Source organism: Papaver somniferum, chromosome 10 (genome assembly GCF_003573695.1).
Source record: "Papaver somniferum cultivar HN1 chromosome 10, ASM357369v1, whole genome shotgun sequence".
Lineage (NCBI taxonomy): Eukaryota > Viridiplantae > Streptophyta > Magnoliopsida > Ranunculales > Papaveraceae > Papaver > Papaver somniferum.
Genome location: NC_039367.1, coordinates 21,659,815 through 21,669,978, shown reverse-complemented (window position 1 = coordinate 21,669,978; position 10,164 = coordinate 21,659,815).

Here is a 10,164-nt window from a genome sequence, read left to right as displayed (position 1 = left end):
GCATGGTATGGCGTGGCAAGGTGGTTGGCATTCCATGCCTTGGCGCGGTTTGGCGTGGCAAAAACTAGGTTTTTGGGCTAAAGGTTACCATCCGTTGTTTGGCGACCTTGGATGGATAGGATTTGCATCTAGGATGGAAGGGTGATCGTTGATCGTCGCACGCCTTTATTTTGGTAGACGCGTAGGGAAGGCCGGCATGGTATGGCGCGGCCAGGTGGTTGGCATGTCAATTGCACATGTGGCATGGCATGCCTTGGCGCGGTTTGGCGTGGCCAAAAATAGGGTTTTGGGCCAAAGGTTACCATGAGTTGTTTGGCGACTTTGGACTGCTAGGATTTGCATCTAGGATGGAAGGGTGGTCATCGATCGTTGCACGCCTTCGTTTTGGTAGCCACATAGGGAAAGCCAGCATGGTGGGGCCAAGGCAAGGTGCGGTTGGCTTGGCATGGTGGGGCCAAGGGTTTGGCATGCCATTGGCTCATGGTGCGGCTAGCATGGTTTTCCATTTGCACAGTGGTGCGGCTAGCATGGTTGGCATGCCTTGGCGCGGAGATGTGGCTGGCATGGTTCATCATTGGCACAGTGGTGCGGCTGGCATGGTTGGCATGCCTTGGCGCGGAGATGTGGCTGGAATGATTTGCCATTGGCACAGTGGTGCAGATGGCATGGTTGGCATACCTTGGCGCGTAGATGTGGCTGGCATGGTTTGCCATTGGCACAGTGGTGCGGCTGGCATGGTTGGCATGCCTTGGCGCGGAGATGTGGCTGGCATGGTTTTCCATTGGCACAGTGGTGCGGCTGGCATGGTTGGCATTCCTTGGCGCAGAGATGTGGCTGACATGGTTTGCCATTGGCAAAGTGGTACGGCTGGCATGGTTGGCATGCCTTGGCACGGTAGCATGAGAATTAGGGTCTGGCATAAATGATGTCGGTCAATGTTAAGGGTTCTGCCGTGGAACATGACACATAAAAAAAAAGGTACCCTGGTAATTCTTACGTAGGCATGCTGATCGATTCAATTTAATCTGCTAATAGTCATAGTGACGTCATGTCAGATGTGCGGTTTTACGATTTTAACCCTAAGCTAAAAACCACCATCAACAATAAGACATCAACATAATAATTTGAATGCTATTTTTATTATGTATGGGTATGAGGTGAAGATTTCATCCTAGGAAACAATGTTTTACATTCGTTTAAAGGAAGTAAATTCATGAACTTGTTTTGTGAATAGAAAGGGAAATCGCTAGGCTTATTGGTATTGTTATTCATTGCAAATCTATTGAACTACCAATATGTGTGATTAGTATAACCGCTCATGACTTGCTTATGTTCTTGGTAAAACTATTCACAAGGCCTGACTTTTATATTGGTATGACTTTTAATAGTGAAACCTATCTTAACTAATCACCTGAGATGGTATGATCGACTTGTTGTAATTGGTATGACCAACTCTAGGAAAAGAGGAACCGATCCTAGTAAGAGGTGAAACCGATCACAAGAGGGGAATCGATTCTTGTAAGAGGTGCAACAAGTTTCTAGTTATTGGAAACCGATCCTATGAACATGTGAAACACGTTTTTAGATATTGGGAACCGAGCCTATAGACATGTGCAACAAATACAAGTTAGATACCATATATATGTGGGAACCGATCCTATGAACATGTGACTAATTCCAGTACCCACATGGAGGTAGAACCGAAACTTGTTTTGGTAGAACCGTGAAACCCATGTTTGGTGATTGAGAGTTCTTGATCAATCACATAGTTCTTGGAAGTCAGATTAACCAAATCTAAACTTGTTTGGAAGTGTGGAAAATCGATTCCAAGAGTGTAAGTATGAAAGAGGACTTACAAAGTAAAGATGTCGACATACTTTGAACATGTGTAGTAACGCTTATCTTTTATTGTTCAAAGATATTCCTTAATATCTAAAGGAGAATCCTGGATCGAAAATAAATTGAGAATCTTTTAATTAAGGTTTTTAATTTTATATTTGGAAAAATAAAAATTAGTAATGTGCATTTACTAGTTGGAGATTTTCTAAGAGATTTCGGTCATAATTTGGACAAAGCATTTCCAGGAATTATGGAAACCAAATTTGGAAATATATTGCATATCTTGGGAATATTTTCGGTTTTGGAAATTCCTTGGTGTCCAAACTTCCTTGGTTTATAAATATCAAAGTTTGCATTTCGATCAAACTAATCCTCAGAGCCAGCAAAACTACCTAGTTGTGTTGTTACTGGTGGAGCCGCCTATTCGGAGAGGAAAGTAACCTAATTAGGAGAAATCTCTTAAGGCCGCTCGGTTTAAAGACTTCTTTAGGATTGAGAATCTCTATTAGTATCGTTGGTAGGAAACTAGATAATTGCGGTTTATTATTAGTTTTTGATTGATTTGATTTATTAACGGTTGTTAAACTTTGATTGCACCTAGTTTGTTTATGCTTGAGAATCTTCTCTTTTGATATAAGATTCACTCAAACTAGATCGAAGTTTCTGCGGGGATCTTTAGAGTGTTTGTAGATCTAAATACGTCTTGTGATAATATATTGTTAACGGACTCCGTTCTGTGTGTGATTGATCACAAGAGATTCAAGTTGATTGTGTGCAGGTGTTTATTGAAGATCTAAGAAGACTTTGAAGATTTCTCATTGGGTTCATAATCTTTGGTGTGCATAATACTTGTTTCGGGTAAAGAGGATTCAACTATAATCGGTTTATCCTTGTGGTAGATTGGATTGATTAGTTGAGTATATCGGCATCAATATAATTCTTTGTAGTTCAAAGTATTGATTTCAAAATCTTGACAATTACTTTGGTAGTTGTTATTAGATAGATCTAAGGACCTGACAAAGGAGTTTATTGGGATAAACGGAAGAGCCTTTTGTCGAACTCATATCACTTGGTTGAAAAGAGTTGTTACCGAACAGATTTTTTATTCCTTTACTTTCTGGAATACGAACCAAAGGAATTGTTCCAAGTACGTGACTTATTACAAGTCGGAGGAGTGGGAATACAGACGGAACTATGTGAACTATAGGTTTAGTTTCTTGGTCTCAACTATACGAAGTTGGTTTGATTTTGTATAGTGGCTTAATCCTGAGAGTATTCAATTCTGGACAAGGTCCCGGGGGTTTTCTGCATTTGCGGTTTCCTCATTAACAAAATCTTGATGTGTCATTTACTTTTATTTTTTGCAATTATAATTGTTGTTATTATAATTTAAATTAAATTACACAAATGTTAATTCCTATTTACTTGATAGTAATCCTATTGTGTTTGGTTAAGTACGAACCATTTATCAAGTAAACATACTTCGTTGTTGTATTTACTCGATCTTGTATCCATAGTCAATCACAAGTTATCTTGTTGTCATATTGTCTCGATCTCGTATCCATAGACGATCACACGAAGTGTGAACCGATTAGTTGTATTGTCTCGACTCGGTCTATAGACAATCACTTTCGGAAAAAGGACTTATATGTGGAAAAGTTTTAGATTGAGGTATATTGGGTACCCTCGTCTTTTTAATTGGCATTAGAGCGGGGAAACACGAAAAGATCTAACAATCTGTGTTTGGTGAGATCCAACCTATAAGATATAAGTCAAAATAGCAAAAGCAAAGTTAAACTTATGACGAACTCAGTTAACGTATGTCAAGATAATGAGAATAATATATCGAAGAAGGTCAATGGAAATTGGTCTCGTATGTCTTTTCGGAAATCAAAGAAAAAGTCTATGACTAATAACTTGATTGCGAATCAGGTTCCTGATCAGAAAAGAATGAATCCGAAACTTAAAAATGTTTTGGATCCGACTCCAATCTTTAGTGAAAAATCGTCTAAAAAGAGATTAGATTCACTTGACTGCCCTATTTCTGGTTTTCGTAAAATGTTAGAAATATTATTCAAACATGTTGAAAGCTATCCAGAAAAGGGAAAAACCATTGACAGTCTAGACGATGTCTTAGAACTTATTGTTCAATTGAATGTAAGAATTTGTGAAGGAAAGCGAGAATCACTTAGTCTTCAAAATAATCTGGCAGATTATCTGGAACAAAAATCGCTTTATGGAATGATGCTCATCAACAGACTACAGAGTGTGAAATTCTCAATCAATTGCTAGATCATTCACAGATAATGAATAAGATCCTTATTGAGAAACTTCTTACAGTAACATGTCAAGAGGTATATCTAAACCGGTGTTTAGAAAAACATTTCCAACAAGGAATGGATACCTTAAGAGGACATATATAATTTCTTGAACAAGAGATATTAGCAATTTTTCGAATGGCAAATATAGATCACACGGGTTCAAGTTCAAAGAACATTCCATCCTGGGCACAAGATATAATCGAAGATATTGCATCTCGGAATTTCCCTAACCAAGAGGATGGGTTCAAAACCCATGCAAAGGAACATGATAATGCTCCTAAAGAAAAAGAGGAAGATTCTTCTCAAAAGGTATTTGATGAGGAAGATCCTCATCCCAATGCTTAATCGCATTAGAATGTGCATCCTTACAATGCCCAATCCTATAATGTAAGGAAGCACATATATCTGGGGAAATCCGTATCCTGTCAATAATCTCTTATTCAACATAGAGATTTTACAAAATCTACATAAAGATGCATATTCTGTCTCCATGTGTGGAAAAGTTGTATTGCAAACAACTTGTGTAAAACATGATAAGTTTCCTATCTAAATGCATCTCTTGATACTGATCTAGAAGATAATTTCTTTTGGAAGAAAGATGTGAATCTGTAACACATTAGATGCGAAAATCCTTTCAAATCTTATCAAAATTATTTATTTAAGGCTAATATATATGTTTGGTATGTGTTAAAGGTATTTCAAGTATATGTACTCAATGTGTCTGAGAATTTATGCTAAAGGATGTATTCTCAAACCAGATCTCAAGCAAAACTTCTGAAAGCCTTGAGTGGAATGACTTATAAGGAAACTGTTCATCTTTATGATACCTTCAAGAAATCTGGTTGTGAAGATATAGAAAATGAAAATGAAGATATCACTCATCTCCTTGTCCAAAATAGTTTGGATGCTAAGATTGATATTACCAATCTACGAGAAGTCCTCTTCAGTACTATTGAAACTCATCATAGACAGGAAACACTACTAAGAACTGTTATTTGTAACCAAAGAAAGCTGATTAAACTTGGAATCGGTAACAGGGAGTATGATCGAAATATTAATCGAAAGGTTAATACTTTAGCCTGTGAACATAATCAAGGTACTGTGTGCAGAATCTGAGATATCAGTCGAGATGCTGTTGATGAAGATCCTGAAAATTTTGAGGAAATTTAAGATGATCTTTGAAAAATCTGTTGAAAAATAGACATTAGTTTTTGATTATTTCAATAAAGTCTATTATGAATAAAACTATTTTATTATAAATAAAATTATTGGTTTATAATTTTTCTTGTGATAGTTTTTGGTTTACATAGCATGTGCTTGAATGCTTTATCTTATTGCAATGTATGTTTATGGGATGTTTGATTTCGGTTTTCATGGCCTTAATATTCGATCTCATATGATGAGAATCCTTATGGTTTGGGTGACTTTTTGGTTTAGCAGGATTAAGTTCTAGCCCATGCTGGTAGGCTTATCAAAGGATCATGATGGGTTATGATTGAAACAATATGCGAAAAGTCATAATATGTTGAACCATTTGGTTTAGCATAAAAGCATATGTGTTTCGGGGTTTTCAACTTTTGCTTGCAACCGGTTTTCAACCTTTCTCTGGTAAAGGTTGGTTGTTGTTATTCTTTTGTCTTGCATGAGGATGACAACATAATGATATTTCAGTATCAATTCTCCCTGGATAGAAGTTGCAAACATATATTATTGGAGAAGAGGATGCGAAATTTGAGGTAATGACTTTGTTAGTTAATCATTTTCCTGTTTAATAAAAGCCTGATTTTATTGCATATGTTTATTGATTTTGCTTAACAAAATTTCGGTACAATTGATGTTTTATTCCATTGCTTGTGTATGGATGTGTGTGTGATTCAATTGTTTCCGGTTAAGAAAAAATATTGTTATCTTGCTTTATTGTTTGGTATCAATCGTTTAGGCTTACAAAATTTCGGTGCAATTGCGGTGCTTTAATGTCTATGTTATTTCAATTGCTTCCGGTTGAGGTAAAAAATTATACAAGTTGATTTATTTGGTTTGTATGAATTGTTTATGGCTTAACAGAATAAAAGGTTTCGGGATGAATTGTTTAGTCCATTTCGATTCCGGATAAGATAAACTAAGTTAATTCTTATCTTAGTTAGACTTATCAAAGTGGAGGTTTCGGTTATTCAAGTCTAATCGAATGCCTTAACAAAAAATGCTAGTTAACTAACCTAGTACTTGTCTTGTTTAAAAGTGAAAGGTCTAAGTTATATGGATAATTAGAACCTGATGAGATAAATAGAGTTATCTTTATTTTGGTATTATCAAACAAGCGATTGTATTTGTGCAATCGGTTTAGCAAAGGAACTAAGGTGCTTAGTTGATTTTTGGTTTGCTAAACTATTAGGGAAAATTGCTTCGGGGAATTATTTCCTTGGTAACATATCAACGCAAAATTACTTTATAGTTTCGGTTTTGATATTGGTTATCAAAAATGGTGTGTGGAACCCTCGTGCTTAACTCTTATAGGTTGCAAGTCTCGTAATATTTGTAAGATCTTTTCGGCATGTCCTTTATTTGCTCGTACCTTAGTCATTTTGTGACAAAAAGCGGGAGAAATATATGGAGTAAACAAGTGATATTGGTATTGATTTATATTGATTGATATCACTAAGGGAAAGGACATTGGTACTTAAACGTTTTATCTAACGAAAGAGTAAAGCATGGACTAAGGGGGAGTAGCATATCATATGATAATGGAAATAACAAAGACGTGCGGATTGAAAATCTACCTATCTTACCTTTAGGGGGAGTATTAGCTTTGTTATTATAATGTCGACAACGGCATTTAAAGAATTGAATGCATACAGATTATTGTGTTGTTGAATTTGGGAATCAAGCGTATGTGTAATTAATTCTTGTAATTTGTTTATCCATATGATGTAAGAGTTTTGCCACTAAAATTGACAAAGGGAGAGATTGTTAGAGCATAGCTCGGTTGAACCCACCAAGCGTTGGTATGTCAAGTTTGGTTGTCATATTTTAGTGAACCAAAACTCATTTAAAGAGTCGCTTGATTATATACTAGAGTGTATAGGTTAGCTTGAAAGTATTAGGATATGAGACATTACAAGTATTACGTGAAGACTTGAAGAATGTGAAGAAGTAAGGAGCTACAACGATGACATCATCCTTCCACTTGAGGTTAGTAATATTTGAATTGAACTGTTTCATTCCCTAATGTATCTTTCAAGTCGTGCATATTGAAAACAAAACTACGAATCTATAAATGATTACACTCTAGTTAGACGTAGTATTAAGGAATACAATACGAAGTGTAACTATTATCTTTTGAACTTCGTATATAAGACATTGACATAATCGTTTGAATGCTATTGCGATTACGTATGGGTATGAGGTGAAGATTTCGTCCTAGGAAACAATGTTTTACATTCGTTTAAAGAAAGTAAATTCATGAACTTGTTTTGTGAATCGAAAGGAAAATCGTTAGGCTTATTGGTGTTGTTATTCATTGCAAATCTATTGAACTACCAATATATGTGATTAGTATAATCGCTCATGACTTGCTTATGTTCTTGGTAAAACTATTCACAAGGCCTGACTTTTGTATTGGTATGACTTTTATTAGTGAAACCGATCTTAAGTAATCACCTGAGATGGTATGATCGATTTGTTGTAATTGGTATGACCAACTCTAGGCAAAGGGGAACCGATCCTAGTAAGAGGTGCAATCGATCACAAGAGGGGAATCGATCCTTGTAATAGGTGCAACAAGTTTCTAGTTATTGGGAATCGATCCTATGAACATGTGCAACACATTTTTAGATATTGGGAACCGATCCGATGGACATGTGCAACAAATACAAGTTAGTGTAGATGGTGGATTTTCAGCAAAGGTCAAAATCGTAAAATCATGATATTGCATGTTTCTGACGCGACTTTCAGGCATGTGACGATTCATATTTTATGAGCCATGATGAACATGTTTCTCGAAAAGCCTCCACTAGCTGAGCATTTGACACCTTGCATTTCATCATGACCTCTATGTAGAATAACATAATTGGGCGGTTCTCCGTAGATTGGGAGCAATAACGCCTTCAGGACGTAGGTGACACTCACTGTTCCATGACTACATGAGAAAGACCCACCTCTACATAGAAGAACGATTAGACGGTTCTACGTAAGATTGAGAGCAATGACGCCTTCAGGACGTCGGTGACACTCAGTGTTCCCTGACTATGTATAGAGACCGTGTATAGATCCAGGCGGTTCTCCGTAGATTGAGAGCAATAACGTCTTCAGGACTTCGGAAACACTCGCTCTCTCCTGACTATGCACCTTCAGAATGTATATGACACTTTAACTGGCTAATACTCCTTCTGTAATAGATTAATTCTACCGTGACATTCACCACTGAATTCCTAGAAGATAATCTATTTTATCTCATTACTCCGATTTCATGATCGAATCCACGGATGATCTCATGGAATGGTAATAGGTAATCTCGTTACTCCGATTTCATGATCGAATCCACGGCTGATCTCATGGAATGGTAATTGGTAATCTCGTTACTCCGATTCTATGGTCGAATCCACGATCTCATGGAATGGTAATACTCAGCTTTATTATTTCGAATCCATGGTCGAATCCACGGCTGATCCTATGGATTGATAATAAATAACTATTTACTTTTATTACTCAGTTTCATGAATCATTCTCCGCTGAATTTCATAAATTAATAATAAATACTCAACAATTGGGCATCTGGACTATCACTAAGTAAGCCCCATAAAATGGTGCAAGTGTACTCGACAATGATGCACGGACGAGCATCCAAATGCACACACGAGCATTCCAAAATATGGACAAATGAGGAATCCTACACGGAATGGGAGAGAGAAAATATTATTAAAATAATAAAGTGACGCCGGGCCCATCGGCCGCCCGGTCATGCCGCCTTGGCCGGTCCCCATGCCCTTTTTCCTTTATTTTAATTATCCTATTATTTTCATGAACTTATGAAAACTCCTCTATTCTAGCAAATTTCCTTGTTTGAGCAAAACTCATGGTTTCTTCATACTTTCACGTAATCATGAAAAATAATATTAAATTAAGGGAAAGTGTTGTGGGACCGGGTCCCTAGCCGGCCGGCCATGCCTAGGCCATGACCGGTCCCGCATTTTCAAAACCCTTATTTTATTATTATTTTCTTTATCTCATGGAAATTTCATGGTTTCAACAAAACTCATTGGTTTCATGGAATTTCCTCCGAATCATGAAAAATAATATAATATTAGGGAAAGTGTCGCCGGACCGGTCTCCTAGCCGGTCGTCCATGCCTGGCCGTAGCCGGTCCCACACTTTCCAAATCCTTATTTTATTATCATTATTTTCCTTATCTCATGGAAATTTCATGGTTTCAAGAAAACTCCTTGGTTTCATGGAATTCCCTCAGAATCATGGAAAATAATATAAAATTAGGAAAGCGTCACGGGACCGAGCTCCTAGCCGGCCGGCCATGCCTTGTCCGCGGCCGATCCCACACTTTCCAAACCCTTATTTTATTATTATTTCCCTAATTTCATGAAACTCCTCCGTTTGAGCAAAAATCGTGATTTCTTCATATTTTCTCAAATATTGCTCAAACCATGAAAAAGCCAAAAGTCAACATGGTCACACGACCGACTAGGCTACTTACGAAAAATATAAAAATACCATTATTTTAATGTTTACGAAATATTGATCAAATGAGCACACATGCTCATTCGAGCAAAAAATCAAGAATTTCAGTCAAGATAAAGCTCTTCTGAAAACCCACAATTTTGCTCAAACGCACATCAGAAAATACCGAAACTCTCCGGACTGAGACACGGACATCATGGTGACAACGGCATGCCTCCTTGACCGACCAAGGCCGTCCCTAAGGCTTGTAAGGATCCGGTCCAACACTTTTCATAATTTTGACCTAATTTGCTCAATTGCTCATATTGGGTTCAAA